Genomic DNA, 16976 nt, shown 5'->3' with positions numbered 1-16976 from the left:
CCTTTCCCCCATCTAAGTTTGCAGAATAAAGTAAATGGTAGAAATAATGACTAGAAGAAACTATAATCTCAGACTCATTGAAGAGGTGATTGAACTCCTGCCCTATACTATAAAGTGTGTTTCATTAATCCTTGGAGAGTTTGCAAAAAGCAAAGCTTCTGTCCCTGCCTCTTCATTGTTAATTAATCCTGAAGATTTAAGAAGCTTCCTTACTATTCCTATACTGTTCCCTTGTCCTGCTTAATCTTTCACTGACTCAGCTTCTCCTTTTTAGTCAGGCTGCAAAATTCAAGTCACTGATGGAGAATGAAGATGTCCATCTATTCTGGAGTCACATGGCCTGCATATGCATGTTGAAAAGCAAGAAGAGATAACCTGCACAGGCTCCTTTAACAACCTGCTGTGACCCTTCTGATAGGTAGGAGAGCTTTAGGGGTTCTTTGAACTGGATAAAAGAAACAAGTTGTGAAGTATTTCATTAATAAACTAATTCTTTGAAGAATCAGAGACTAAATCTTCTGAATTGTGAATAGTGGTACCTGGAATCTACAAAAAATGAGAGATCAAGGTGGGAAAGAAATATTTCAGGATGGCAGCTCTTCCAAAAAATTACCATTTTTCAGAGGAAAGTATTGGGAGTTCATTTAGTTCATTATATCTGTCAGGATAAGTCTTCAAATCTTCCAGAAGTTTCCCATTATAAATAGGCTTTATATGTGCTGAATTCCACTTTGAATTCTGTTGGAATGGGAGAATTCTACTGCAGTGTGAGTGAAATCTCATGAACTGAGAAACTGTTTGGATTCAGACACTGAGCTTGTTACAAATCAGTTGTTCTCAAGATTTTTCATCCTGCAGACCAGCTCATTTTTCTAGTTGTCTCAGATCACATATGATATATGATTGCTTCCATCTGTTTATCAGGTTAAATATCCGAACTGCAAGTGTGGAAGGAGAAACTCAGTTACGCACGTTGCTAACTGAATAGGTCTACTTAACAGAGGAAAATTTTTTTGCAACTTTCATTTTTTTGAGTTGTAGTCACTGTAAATCACTTACTGCATTAACTTATAACTGTGACATAAATCAATTACAGTATAAAACTGCATTCCTCTTTCTAGATTTTAATAAAATCTCTCTTGTCCTCAGAAATGACAATGGAATTACACCTGTCTGAGGACAGTTATCCAGGCATCACAGTCCTTGATGACAGCTGCTAAGCTGACTCTTAGGAAGGCTTCTCTCTTACTGAGGAACATAGCTTAAAATCCTGAGATTCACAAATTTTAGGATTTGTGTACTTGGAATAATTAACTCTCCAAAAATAAAAGTATTACAGATTTGTCAGTCTTCTCTGAATTAATAAACCTAAAAATATGAAAAACCCCACACTTATTCCAATGGTTTAAGGAGTTGAGCTTTTGATTATAAAATTGGACTCAGTGACAAAAGTAAATGTAAAGCATTAAGTACAGGTTGCATTTAACAACAAAGCTATTACTGAAGCACTGCAATATTTCAAGCGGTACAGTTCTGGTTTAGTTGGAGTGGGCCTTATTTTGGGTCCTTCTTTTCAGAAGGAACTTTTCTGTCTTTCCTTCCTATGCCATTCTTAAGTGCTTTTTCTTGTTGTTGTCCATTAGGAACCCTGCTTCAGTAACAGAGCTCTGTGTCAGACTTCGCTATAACGATTTGCAGATTTCCCTTCAATCCTTTGGAATTAGGATTTTCTTCTGTTGTTCCTTGAAGTTCAGCTAGGAATACACAGTTTGCACACTGATGAAGAATTTGTCTTCATGAGCTTTCTCAAAGTATTTTAATCATAGGGGTCACTATGAATCAAGAACACCTTCTCTGCAAAAGAGGAAGTTTTGTGAGAAGGCTAGTAATAACTATGTTTTTCCTAACTGCAAGATGGGAAAGGATTTAGAAAATCCCTTTGATCTTTCCAAATTATACCTAAGGGACTCTGTGGGTTACCTAGATATGCAGAAAAGCATACTTCAGTGTTTTCATTCGCACTCTGCTTTGAACCTCCCTTAGATTAGCGTAACTTTGCACTACCCCTGTTAAGTGCTTTACTTTTTGCTTTTAGCTATCTTCTAGGTAATTATGGCAGACAGTGCTGAATCGCTACTTACTATCTTGAATGGTAAGGAAGGAAAAGAAATAACATCTTTCCTTAACACAAAGGAAACTGAGTCACTGAGAATTTACTATGATACCTTCTTTAAAACCATGCTGATAAGCATAAAAAGAGTTAGTTCACTGAGAACAGGCTGCCTATCAATCTAGCCAAGACAAATAATTCAACAATTGATCTTGGTTAGACAGACAAGAGTTCATGTCTAGTGTACAAACACTGGCCTTTTCTAACGCAAAATTTGATTTGTTAAAGACAATAGCAACAACAACAAAAAAAAAGCATTGTGGAATTCAGTGGATATGAAAGCGTTTGATATACCTTACCTTGATATATATTTGTATGTGTATATGACTAAATATGTGAGTAGGTGAAACAACTTGCAGTAAAAGCTTCATGCAAAAGCATACAATACATGTCTTTGTTATATTTACCACTTCGAGCAATTAGAAATTTTGTTTGAAAAATGTGTATGATGTCTGGAAAACATTCCAGATGTCTGCCCCTCTCTCAGAAAAGCTGTTTTTAATCTCTCCTTTCTCTAGTTTGTAAACTAATCATAAAAATCTAGTATGGGGTGAAGGGCATGGAAGTTGGGCTCCTATCAAGTATTGTTAATCTTGAGTTATTCTTCTTTAACTACTCAGATAACAAAATACTCTTATCCAAAATACTCTTTTTGGTTAACTTTGACCTCTTGGTAAAGCATATCTCATTTCTCTTATGTTTCCTTTAAACCTCAGTTTGTCATGGGAGGCAGAGCAAAAACAGTTACTTTCCTTTACTTTGAATATCACAGCTGAATCTTCAGGTCTGCTTCACACCAGTCATAGATGAGCACATCTCCTGCTGGTGTCCTCAGATCTGAACACAGCATATATTATTTTTTCCTTCCTTTCCACTTCACCAATTTTTAACTTCTTTTTAAAAACATATAACTTGCATCTTTTTCCCTTATGTGTTACTAATCTTTTATCTTCCCCCAAAATATTTGCGGTGTATAGTGTGTCACCATTTCTCAGGTATCTTTTCATTATCTTCTCTCAAGCCACTTGATAAAATGTCCTTTTTTAATTTTTTCCCCACTTTCATACCATAATGCATGTTTCTTTTCTAGAGTCTCCTTGCTCCTTTGTCCTTTAGAGAAATTTAATTAGTAAATTAGGTAACTATAAGCTATATAAAATAAAATAAGATTTTACAAGCAATGCTGAGTTGCACTGTGTGCCAATGTTCATTTTGTTCTGAATTGGGATTGTTTTATCAGTATAAACTTCTGTTCAAAAGACCAAATTCCAGTTACCTAATTAGCTCAGTGGGGAGTTTCCTTGCAACTGAAACATTTATGTTTATATAGAAACACTAACTGGAGTTGCTCTTATAAATGATGGAGTATGGGAATAAAACAGTTTGTTTCAATTTATCTTAACTTTCTATTGCCTTCAAATCTTTGAATAGTATCACTCTCATAATGACAAACAAATTGGGTATAGTGCTATTATTTACTCCAGTATGTTTTATTTTGTCCCTTGTATTTGAGGAAAAATCATTGTTTCTCAAATAAACTCAAAGCCTACTGTTGTGCTTATCCTGGTTTTGCTCAAGTTAAACATACGGACTTGAAAAAAAGCTGTGAAAACAGTCTTTATCATTGTCAGTTTTGCCATTTCTAGAAGGATTAGCAGCTGGGAGGCTCTGAACAATCATGGTAGTCAGACTAAGAAAAGTAGGAAATCTGAGAGAGAGGAAAAGAAGTCTTACTAAGCTAAATTTGGAGAAATGTACTCAATTTTAAAATGCCATGCAAGAAACAAATATTGCCAATGAAAATATCAAGAATGGAAAGAGGAAGAAAGCATCAGCAAGGGATGAATAGAATATTTATTCTGTAAAAAGGGAAGCGGAAACCCTTCAAGATGAAAGTTGTATGTGATCTTATTTTCTACTCAAAATCAGCAATACATTTTTAGTGGAAAAAATATCATAATGGTAATTATAAAGAACTCAATAAATTGCATTTTTAAAGACAGATTAACAAATCACCCCAATGTCTAATCAATATCAATAAGGGTTAAACTCCCTCCTCCCCCTAACAAAACCAACACAAATTCCTCTGAGACAGTTTGTTTCAGAAACTCCCTTAATGAGGTTTCTTCTTTTTTCCAGGCTTCTAATACATCAGGAGCATATTTTGAGGCAAATCTCTCAGTCATCCTTATTTACGATGTTTTGTGTTGCATTACAGAACAGGCTCAAGGAGCATCCCCCTCAGGGAAGAAACAACTGCATCACATGGAGCACATGTAATACATCTAGCCCAGGGCACCCAAATAGAACTAGTTCAAAGAACAAAACCTCCAAAATGTATACAATATAGATCTCACTTCCTCAGCTATTTTCCTCTACAGGTTTACTTTTGTTGGTCAACACTACTTACCAATGTAGACACAAGCTCTGTGGTCCAAAACTAGACTAAATAGACCGCAAGATCATGTAGACATTGGTACAGCAAGTGCTGTGTAAAAAGCTTTGTGGATAGCTGATAGTCTTGGCTCACTGATATTTTTGAAAAAGTGGAAGAAGGCTTCTCTGGACATAAAATTTTATATGAATGGAATCAAAACACATCTCTTTAGTTTTTCACAGTATTAGCTGTTAAAGACAAACAATAAGGAAGGATGTTTATAAAATAAAGTTATTTAGAGTAAAGCAACTTAAAATTTCCATTTTAGAAAAGTGTGGATGAAATTTTGCCTTTCAGGTTTTTTTCCTGTTTGGTTTTGGGTTTTTTTTTTCCCTAACAGTCTCAATGCATTTTGGTTGTTTAATCTTTGTTTTCCAAAACAAATTGTTTAGGCCCAGTTTTTCTTCAAATTTCTTTCTTCTTAAGATTGATTTCTCAAATAAGTGAGACGTATGCAACTCTGAGTATATCTGTCTTTAACTTTTGAACCTATTGGCTTCCTAGTTTAGGAATACTAGGCTTGAAGAGAGTTGGAGAAGAGTGAAAGCTACTGAGAGTGAGCATTGAGAATCTAAATGTAAGAGATAATACCATAAGAAATCAGACTTAATTATCCCTGCTGTTCATGGAGCAACTTGCCATTTGTGTGAAATAGTGAACTAGCTAAATGCTTTCTTCAACAGTTACATATCAGATATTTCATTTCATCTCATGGAGACATTACTTGCATTTTACTTTTCTTATGGGTTCTGGGCATTGATTAATGTGGAAACCATCAAATCCTCTGGTTTTAATTTAAATGTTGAGGGGTTTTGTGTTTTGTTGAGCTTTAGGGAGTTTTGGGGGATTTTTTTTTTTTTTTAAAAAAGCACTTTTCTAAGAATTATATAGCTCAGCATAAGCAGAGATATATGTAATGTGGTTGCACTGGTATGTAATGTACAGTGGTGATCTCCCAACCCACTTAGTGTTGGTGCTGCAGATATGTCTTCACTCATACTTACAAAAAAAGTGAGCATATGCCCTGATCCACTAACAAAATCTGCATTAAGTGATTGCACTGTCCCCACAGAGTCCTATCCCATTCCTGGATGGAAGTCACATTTGAAAAACCTGCTGCAGCTATTGATGGCCTCCTTGTTTTCATCACAGCATCCTTCTAATTACCATCTGGCAACTAGAAGGACTAGAATAAAAATATTTTCACATTTGCATCATTGCTTTCTGTACTTTTGTCTTAATAAGTTCACACTTGTGTTTTGAAATTACTCTCAGCTGTCTTTATAACAGCTTATCTCAAATTGTGCTGTAGGGAAGTAGTGTGGTCTAGAGAACAAACGGGTTTTGATGTCTGTCATTCAGAGATTTCAGTATTAGCAGCCAACTGAGATGAATGGGAGGTATTTCTATATTAGGTTCAATTTTAATACTTGCTGGAATTAGGGGAAGGAAAGGGAGGGGCAAAAAAAGGCAGATATTTTTCTTCCAGAATCATCTAGCTCTGTTCTGTGGAACAGATGCTGCCCTTCATACAGGAGAAGAGACTGAAGGAAGTCTTCCCCTGGAAAGTGTCATGAATTCCTTGGAGGGGATGAACAATTTTATTCCCCCTACAGAAGAGGCAGGAGGGCTTCACCATGTATCTGTGGTGAGTCAAGCCATCTCATCTGGGACACAGTAACAGGCAGACTTCTCCACACCAGTCCAGATGCTGGAGTGGCCAAACATTCCTGCCACTGAAACCTCTTCCACAGCTCATTACACAGTGTGCACATTCGCCTGGTAAAACAAAGAAGCTCATCTCAATTCTTTGAGTTCCGGCAGACCCAGTCCATATTGTACTCAAGTTTTCAGAAAGGTCCATTAGCAAAAAAGCTTGTTCATAAAAGAGTTAAGTCTTCTCAGTTCTTAATAAGTTAGTAAGTGGACAAAATAGACACTCAATTAAACTGTTAACAAATATTGTAAGTTTCAGCCTTTTCTTCTATATCTCCAAGGGGGAAATAAAAAACAGGCAAAGGGTTGTCAGAAATGTTGGATTTTCTTGATTTTGTAATTGGATATTCTGTACAAGGAGGATGTAGTCATAAGACGACATAAGAATGGTGGTACTGCATAACAAGACTAGGTCAGATCAAAAGTATATCTGGCCCAATACTCTGTCACTCACAGTGGCCAGAAGCAAATTCTACTAGGGGCAAGTCATGAAAGAATATAAGAACAGGACCACCTCACAAGGAGGATTTCCCTGGTAGTTCTCTTTAGCCCTCCGGTTTCCTCAAAAGTCTTTAGCTTAGCTCAGAAACTCAAGCTAGAGTTTGTATCTTTGTTCAATAGCCCTTGATACATCTAATTACAAATGGAAAGGTTGTCCTCGGTGTTCTGCCTTAAGTAATGTGAATCACAAATTGGGACCTTCCTTAATTCATAAGAATTCTGAATAAAATTATAGTAAGATTAAAGAACAACAACATGCAATTTCATATATACCTTTGCCTGAACATTTATATTATGCTTAAATGCCTGTCTTTGCACCCTGGAGGTTTTTTACGTCTGTAATATTAGCAAAGTGTTATACTAAAGCTGTTCTCTCCCACAAAACCTCATTTATCTTTATGGTTACTCTTTCTTAGGTGTTTTGAAAATCTGCATCCATAGACCTCCTAATAAAAATTAAAAACATGCATCTACACCACACTTTGTTTTTCAGTAATTCTCAGCAGACACATCCCAGATCCCATTTCCTATCTGAAATCTAGCCAATGTCTTGTAGCATGTCAATCTTTCTCCACCTTTTGCAATTGGTATGATCTCAATACTAAGTATGGTACTAACAGAAATTTTATATGCAGTTGGGAACCTCTAGTCTAGAAATAAAAGCCATTTTTGCAACCAAACCTGTGCTGATTTATACAGTTTGGGTTTGGGTTTTCTTTTTTTTGAAAAATATAAGTAGTAATTTTTGGAATACTGCAAAAATATTCATAAAATCAAATTAAAAAGTTATAAATAGGGAAATAAAATGGCATTTCGGAGACTACTGCATGTGTCATCTGGAATTCCTATATTTATATGTTTACCAGAGTTTCATGTTAAAGCAAATTCTAAAACCAAATTCTTCTTCTGTCTCTTTTCATGTAAGTAAAAACTGTACGTTAAAAACTTCAAAAATCAGCGTTAGAAGGGAAGGGATGGTCTGTCATGAGATAGTCATAGTTGAGAGTAGCTTAAAAAGTAGAAAACACTTGCATTGTAGAGTATAAAATACTATTCAGATTGATGTCTGAAACATCTAAATTATTTTTGTTTGCTGCTGTTAGCAGGCTGAGCTCACTGACGATGTTCCTTTATATTCTCATCTAGACTGAATTTTCCAAAAGCAAATCAAGTTGCAGGAGGACTTAAATCTGTTTTGTCAGAGCTCACTAGGAAGCAGTGGGCCACAGGGGCCAGGACAGGGTGAGATGACCAGCCCTCACTTGGGCACATGGACAGGGGAGTGTGCCCCCATAGAGTGTGGGGAGTCGAACAGAAGAATTCCTTTCTGTTTCCATAAATAAAACCCAGTCTGAGGCAACGCTCAACACTATATACATCTGAAGTAACACAATGACAAACTTGGTCTTAACTCCAGAATTAACTTGTGTATCTTTCAGTTCTGTGGGTTAACATGAACCAAGACTGTACAGATATACATGGCCAAATTTCATCCACATCCCACATATCCCATCATTTCAAGTTGAAAGATTCTGGTCCTTAACTTAGTGTCAATATGCTCTTGGTATTAAAAGAATATTTAATTTGTTTATGAATTATTTATATTTCTTAGAAATTTAGTAATTATTTCTTTAATTAGTAAAGATTCTTAAAAAAGCAACTTAAATTGAGATAGCTAATAACCTTATCTCTAAATGCATTATGCTGTGAAGTGATTTGCATGCTGGCTGTGCATCTGCTTCAGTTGCTGTCATATTATTATTTTTTTATTTTGCTGAGAAACTTCCATTTTAGCTAAAACACCTAAAAAGCATTTTATACAAACATTTTCTTCTCCAGGACTAAGAACCAGCACATTGATTATATGTCTTTGAAAGTTTTTGAGATTGGGTGGATGTGGGACCTTTTCATTCTTAGCAGTTTTCAGAGCTATATGGCTATTGAAAAAACCACTAGAAACAGACCACAATTCCTTCTGCTGTGTAAAATCCTGATAACATGTATAGTCATTCACAGACTCCAGTTTTCTTGTGTCAAACTCATATTACATTTCAGTAACTGAAGTAACAGAGATTTTCATATTGTGGTGTTTTGTTGAGAAGCTACTGCCTTTGATTAATGAATAATATGTTTCACAAAACCAAGGAAGTTAAGAAAGCACACTTTTTTAATACCTATCTGTTAAGGAAGTGTGGCATCTTAGCTTTTTTCAAAGCTTTTTTTGTTGGCATAAAGAATTAGACTGTCCATGTGATACTAGAAAAAGAAAGTACTGATATGAGCTTGTAGTTCACAGAAATGAGAATGACTACCACTTTGTCAAAGAAAACTCCTTATGTCTGTAGAGAGACAACATTATAAATTCTAAGCTTAGTATCTTAGATACATAATTGTTCTGAAGATCCTTCTACTTTGTACTGTTCTCTTCAACAGAAAGAAAAATGCTAGCTTAGACTTTCTTACTTTAAGTAAGATTTATTAGTTGCCACTCATAAATACAGTGTTCAGTACATGTTTCAGTATTTAAATATATCTAAATACCTCTAGCTGCTATGAAGCACTGATTAACCTATAACCTATAGTTATTTGTGTATTAATATTACCTGTACTCAAAAGTTATAAGCCTATTCTCATTTCCTACTTAAATACAATGTCTCTGGTGCTTTTTTTTTGTTAAAATAGCCCTTTCGTTGAAAGATTCCTGCTATGTAAAATTACATATTACAGAAGGATTTTTCTCTGCCAAAAAAATATATTTTATTCTCTTTTTTTCTCCCCTTGGTCTTTCTTCAGAAAACACAAAAACTTCATCTTTGAGGCAGTAACTCTTCAATTTGATTCCATAAGGACAGCAGTAAAAACTATAAATATATTAAAGCTATATATGTATTTGGCCCAAATTAAATGTATTTCTGGAATGTAAGTTTATCCTTTTGGAAGCCTGGATCTGTCACTAGGTGTACCTATGCAGTTCTCTCTGTATTCAAAACTTACAATTTTGATCTGAACAAATCCTGTGTTTTGTATAGATTGATTGTTCAGTCATCATATACGATGATTTATATTGTCATGTAAATGACAATACTTATCAAATAATGTATTTCTTCTAATGATTATGCAAACTGCTTTAAGGCAGCACAGCGCAGCTAAGCTTAATGTCACTAAATAAAATGATACCAGGAAGGAATCTGTCTGAAGTAATCCAATAATTCCCTATTGTTTGGGAAGTCTGAATTTATTTTGAGTAATCAGCGGTTTCTACAAGAAAACAGTGATAATTATATTTATGTCTCCCAAGTATTTTCTCAGGAAACAGACAAACAGCCTTGCTTGGTTTGTTTTAAGAACAAGCACAGTACCACTATAAGTATTTTCTTGTTGACTCTGAAGATGAAAGAGATTACTAATGGAATGAAATGTGATACTGAAAGAACAAATTTTTAGGGTATTTTGCAAAAGAGATAATAAAGGCAGAGTCTGCACAAACTATACATTCTGTAGAAACGTTAAACAGGGTGTACATATCCAAATGCAAAACAAACAAGGCTTTGACATTTTATGCTGTATAGGATGAAAATCGACAATAACACCACATATTCAGTTAGGCGTGGGTCATGAGCTTCAGAAGATTGAGAACTAATCTGGAAAGCAGATTAACATTACAGAAGCCACAGATAGATCAGTACAACGTTATGTTTGGGTTTTTTTTTAATGGGATATTTGACACAACTTTAATGAGTGGAAAGTACTTCCTAGATATTCAAACAAAATGTACTTTTCCCCAGACATATATATGGTTGTATAGTGTTCTCCATAACAGCAGCACTGAAGAAATAAATATTTTAAGATTTTGCATTTTGTAAGATGGAGTCCACTGGCCATCTTCCACATAACCTAACCTAACTGGACATCCCTTGAGTTAAGATACAAGTAGAAGTGATCTTAATCTTAATTTGCATGGTTCTCCTCAGCTCTCTGTCCTTCAGTCTGTCAAGCAGTTTAAGCAGCTGCAGCATATAAAGTCAATAGATGGTTGCAGATGGATCACTATAAGCAGGAGATGACATACATAATTTAAACCAATTTTTTATCACTTTTTGGTTTTGATTTTCTGACTTTAAGCTCTGATACCAAATTAATAAGCAACTATAATGACTAATTTGTCATAGTCTCTTGATAATAATGATCACCAAGATTTCATTGTTAAATGTATTATCATTTAAATGTTCTACAGAGGTTTATAAATAGCTTTTTTTCATAGATAGGCATGCAGTAACTGAAGAATCTAGAAATGGCTTTCATTATACATTACAGTTATAACCCTTTTTCTCAGTGTTTGATATTTCAGTCACATGTGAAGCCAGAAACAGCTAGAAAAAAGTTCAATATTTTCTGCAATTAACCACTGACAATTATGAGGTTAAGGGATACTATCATGTTTAAAGTGATGGTCCATAAACTCTTAATTCTTTCTGGAAATAGCTGTGTGGTTTTAATAGCCTTATAATGCATGTAGAAAACTTTGCATAAGGTATGGTTAACATCATCAGAAGACAATACTACAAGCAGTGGCAGTATAAGAACTTTATGCATTTGTACTCAGTAAGAAAAACAAAGCCAGCAACAATAAGTAAATATAGAGTGTTTTTACTTTTGTATCATAATCCATTCTTTTGCAAACAGTCTACAGGTTGATGAAGAGTTCAGTTTTCTTACCCATTCCCTTTAGAAATAACCATGATAATTACTTTACTTATGTAGATTTTTGTCTCCTGGAACTGAATAGCACTGTTGAAATATACCGGTCTGAACTTGATTTGACCTAATGGTTCATAAGACTTTCTGCTGAACATTTCCTGTACTTATTAAATTCTTTTGGTATTCAGGTAACTTTTTAGATTAATTCCTAGGAAGAAGTCCACTGTCACAGTTTCTTACTGCAAGTACTCCCAGAAGTTGGTCAGAGGACTCTGTGTTTCTCTATTCACCCACTCATTCGCCACTGTGAGAATAAATTCCTGGATGTTATTGTATGCTCTTACACGTCCAACCACAGAAAGGGGGTTTAGGAAGTGGATCAACAGCTTCTATGTTCTTAGATTCCATTTGGAATAGGTGTACAAAAATAAAATAATAAACAGTAAATATAGATACAGAGAGACAACAACTGCAAAAAATCAGTAGAGGATGAGAGGAAACAGCCTCAAGTTGCACCAGGGACGTTTAGATTGGATATTAGGAAAAATTTCTTCACTGAAAGGATTATCAAGCGCTGAAACAAGCTGCCCAGGGAAGTGGTTGGACTCCATCCCCAGAGGTATTTAAAAGAGGTATAGATGTGGCACTTAGGGACAGGGCTTAGTGGTGGACTTGGCAGTGTTAGGTTTATGGTTCAACTAGTCTTAAAGGTCTTTTCCAACCTAAATGATTCTATGATTCTAGGTCTGAAAGCTCTCATGTATGCTATGCTGAACAGACGTGACCATTGAGAGACTGTGTCATTCCACAGTCCTGAAAGCAATTGGGAAGGATGAATCCAAATAGCTTGCAAAAGTCTGGAACAAACAGACCATATCCTCAACTGCTGTAAATTGAAGTGGTTCCCCTGAGTTTAGTGCAGCCATTTCAATCCTATCACAAGAACAATAACAGGAACAAAACGTGACTTTTCAAGTAAATGTACTTCAATATCCTTCCAAGAACATTCATATAAATGAGATTTAAGGAAAGAATTGTCTTCACTGAGAGTTTGAAGAGTGTTGGAGAACCTGACTGCATATTGTCTACTCGTACTCAATATTTAATGCTACTATCCTTAATATTTACCATATGTAAGCATGCATCCTGCTTTATCAGTGCCTGTCAGCTCTACGGAAATAAAATGTACCACCCGTACCCATGTGATCATTTTTAACTCATCTTGTAAACAAAATACCTTTATGCAATACTTGAAAACAGAAGGCAGTTACTTACATCTTCATGCTTTACTTTTGCTTGAAATTTGCGGCCTTTAAAACAAAAATTGTCTTCAAAAGGGCTTGATTTAAAAATTAATAACTGCTTGAAAGACACCACCAGAATAGAAGATATAGTCTTCACAACAGGAAATGTAAGATATAGTTCAGCAATATGCAGCTTTCTGAGTTTCTTGCCAAGTTATGACAGATACATTGAACAATTACTAAAAGGTAGAAGAAAGGCCAAAATCAAGATAGCATATTCCAGTGAGACTGGAACCATTTATTCTTCAATTAGCTCTTGAAACTGCGGTTTAACTTCAGTTTACATCATTATGTAACAGTATCAACCAAATAACTTTGCAACATCTTGCTGAACTTTAGTGTTACTTATCTAGAAACCTGAAGTTGTAGATTGTGGCAGTTTTTATTTCAATGGGGACTGCAGTAATTGTACTCTTACAGGTTTTGTCATCAGTTTGCCAACACAAGAAAAGGTGTGTTCATAAACCAGCATGTCCACTGGCAGATGCACTTGAGAGCTAATTCGAGGGAAGTTTCATTGCCCTCATGACATTTAATTGCATCCACCTTTGGTGTTTCTGAAATGCTTCCCCCTACTAAAATAGAGTAGCCTGAAAGGGTTTGATATGAAAATTAATGAAGAAAAGTTTTTAAAATACTAACACAGAAAATCCTATCAACATTTGAAGCTTGTAAAGGAGTGAGATTTGTTTGGAGCAGTGGCTAACAATCCATGTCAGGGACTGTTGTCTGACAAACACACTTTAAATAGCCTAATCTATTATAAACAAAATCCTTCTTTTGTTCATTCAAACCTGAATTTGAATGATCAAAAAGTCCTAAACAGGAAATAGAACAAACAGTACTAAAAATAGGTGATATGCATAAGGATTATCATATACCCATTTTGGAAGTCATTTCATTCCTTTAATCAGTGTTAGTCCTTTTGTGGCATATTATTTTGGTGCTTGTGCCTGCCTCAGGAGAAGCTCTGGATTTCAGAGTTTATCTTCTGTGGAAAAATTAGAAACTTTGAATAAAAAGCAATATGGCCTTATCTTTCTTTTTTCCCTTTGGTGGCTTAATGATAACCTTTGTTAACATGTCACTAAGAACAGGAAGGTATATAAACAGATGCAAGACTATAGGCATTTAAACAACGATATAAATGTTTCCGTCTAAATTATTAAGAAGTTTAAGTTCTTTGACAATTAGAATTCAATATTCCAAATTGCAGAAATGTAACTAGCAAGTTGCAAATGAACAGTTTATTTAGAATTGTTTTTATTTGGGTTTTTGGGGGGGTTTTTTTAAGTGATATACTATTTCTCACAGTGATACATGCAGGTATTGTTGCTTCTCCTAGTGAGTTTGAGTCCTGAAAAGTGTCTATCTAAAGATTGATAAGGACATTTCTCAAGTAGTTTGAATTATATCCTCTTTATAAAGTCTTGGCAGTGAAGAATTTTAAATATAGATGTAGCCTTAACATATTGAAATGAATGTCATTTTACTGAAATAACCATTTGTAAATTTATTGGAACTGGGAAGTTGTAAAGAGCATTTTTTAGACGACTTCATGCAACGCATTTTTACTGTACTCCAGTGCAGTGGGACCTAGCAAGGATAGGATCTGAACAGAACAAGAACATGAAATCTGGGTTTCTCTCATACCTGACCACTTCTTCATGAAATGTCTTGGCATGAACAAAATAATATATTTGATACAGTATGAAATGCAAAAGTATGAAATACTTCATGAAATCATTCAGTTCTACTGTGAAGCAAAAGCAAATCTTGAAACTTTGGAAACAGTTAAAAAAATAGAGATGTCTGCCTCTGTCTTGCTGTACTTTCAGGAGTTTCCAGGCGTATTTAAATAAAATAGATTTTTTTCTTCAGTCATCAGAGGAAATATCTTGGGTTTAACTACACTCTTTAGGAAAAAGAAAGAAAGATGTCAGCAAAAGCTTTCATGTTTTTGTACAAGGCATATGGCAATTTCTATTGCTTAAGACAAATGAGAGTAAGACCTCAGGTGCTCTTCTTTTTTTTTTCCTTTTTTCCTTTTTTCTTTTTTTTTTCCTTTTTTTCTTTTTTTTTTTTTTTTTGGTTTTCTATATACATTACTTTCTCAGCAGGATTGCTTTTTAAGCATGAAAACAGATTGTGTCAGTCCACAAACCCTAGTGATTCTGTTTTACTGCAGAAGTTTGAATTCTGCATGCAATAAACCATTGCTATATTGTCTGTTAATGATTGTCTATAAACACAGCTGCATGATTCAGATAAATTCTCATTGATTTATATAGGAAGTTGAAGAACTGGGTTATGGAAAAGCCCCACCACAACATGTAGTTCTAGGTCTAGAAAGAAGAATCACATATTCAGACAAATGAAGAGCGGCTGAAAATATCCATGTCTGTATTATATTAATATCTGTGTACAGCTACAACAGAAATTGCTTGAATACCTTGAATTTCTCTTAGTTTTTGAATCGTTTTGGTAGTTCATTTTACATAGGATCATGTAAATAGCATATTATTAGTTTCTCTTTCCATTATATGTCATGGACTGTATTCAGTTTATACTAGTATGACAAAAAGTATTTTATATTTATGTATAAATAGCATTATATATGTGATATTCTTTCATACATTGTTCTCGATTTATAATTATTTTAGAAATAAAATATAGTTATAATAATAATAGGATATTATAATTCTTCATCTAACATTACCTAAACAGAAACTTGAGTTGTCTGAATATCTGATTTATATGGCCTAGCTTTGAACCATATGGTTTTCCAAGCTGCAGAGGTACCAACAAAAAAGACCATCTCTGAGTTTGATTTAAGCTCAGAAATAGCAAGGAGCTAAATTCTAACATTTTAGTATAGCCAGTCCAACTGCAGTGGAAGTGCATTTTATCACTTACAAAGTACAGCCGTGCTATTAACTTGTCTCAGTAGTGAATTACCTTGTTTCTTATTACTTCTCCATTCCTCTATTTACTTTTTTCAGTTCTATTGATTGTCCAAGATCCAACAGAATTATTAAGATTTTCAGACTTAGATGTTCTGATTCCATGTGCTCTTTCTTTTATTTTTTCACCTTAAAATACTGTTATATGCTTTTTTTTATAGTTATCATGTTAAAGTTTTATTAAAGCAGCTTAGAACAAGTATTGAAACTCTGGTTATTCCCCTCTTTTCTGTAGATGAGATAGCAGGAAAAGATATATAGGAGACAGTGTGTCCTCAGTTTTCTCAGACAGACAGGAAATGGACAGACATTGTCTACGATGTCCTTTTCTCTTTTTTTAGCTATTCATCAAGCATTAAAATGTTTGAAAGTAAGTTGTCTTTGCAAAACTGTTTCACAGAGCAAACCATGTCTGAATAATTTTGTAACTTTTAAATACATCCTCAAACATTTTAAATGTCTCATTCCTGTGACCACCTTGTGCAAAAAAACCCTTTTTATTGAAACCAAAGCTTCCTGATAGAACATTAAGTAAAGTTTAACTGAAGAAAAATAATTAGAGAAAAAAAAAACCAAAAACATTTTAATTAAAATTGTGTCTTGAAATATCTGTTTATTTTTTTGGAACAGTGTGTTTCAATTTTTCATCACTTTTTTGGCACAAAACCCAACATTCTTAATAAATTTTAACTGTAAGGAAACTAAAGGCTTTTTGTTTTATTTTGATTCCCCAAAAATAAATTTCAAAACTGTGTAATTTACACAATTGTGTAATTGCAAATAAAATGTGTCTCTTTGCAACATATAATTTATTCACTGAATTCCAAACTGGAAATCTTTCAGGAAAATAGTATAAATTGCACTTTACGGTAGAGTGAAAGTTATGCATTCAGATCTCAGGCTAGACAAATATAGATAAAAATAATTCTGAAAAGCTATTTACCTCTGGGGGTGCACTTCTGACTGTTAGGAGTTTACCACCACATATGCCATTTCCTTTTATGGGCTTCAAAGACCTCTGTCTTTGAAGATGCAGAGGTTAGCCTGGTCAGTCATTCCACTTAAGGTTGTCTACCTCCACAATCCATGTACATGAAAGCTACTGGGAAAAATTTCAAACCCACTTCCATTTGGGCCTGCATAATTTTGCAACTAACTTTTAAAGTTAATACTGTAATTTTAAGGCT

The 16976-nt window shown here is 34.5% G+C and overlaps 1 protein-coding gene across 1 annotated transcript in view; it reads left to right on the top strand.

Moving 5' to 3' along the window:
- The first annotated feature begins 301 nt into the window (after nt 1-301).
- DLC1 (DLC1 Rho GTPase activating protein) overlaps nt 302-16976 on the top strand; it is a 254930-nt gene continuing 238255 nt past the window's right edge. The window contains exon 1 of the mRNA XM_074822635.1: nt 302-418. The gene's annotated coding sequence lies outside the window, so the exon portion shown is untranslated. The remainder of the gene's footprint in view (nt 419-16976) is intronic.

Source organism: Strix aluco, chromosome 4 (assembly GCF_031877795.1).
Source record: "Strix aluco isolate bStrAlu1 chromosome 4, bStrAlu1.hap1, whole genome shotgun sequence".
Taxonomy (NCBI): Eukaryota; Metazoa; Chordata; class Aves; order Strigiformes; family Strigidae; genus Strix; species Strix aluco.
Note: the sequence above shows the minus strand (reverse complement) of the source record. Positions and strands in the feature narration are given on the sequence as shown.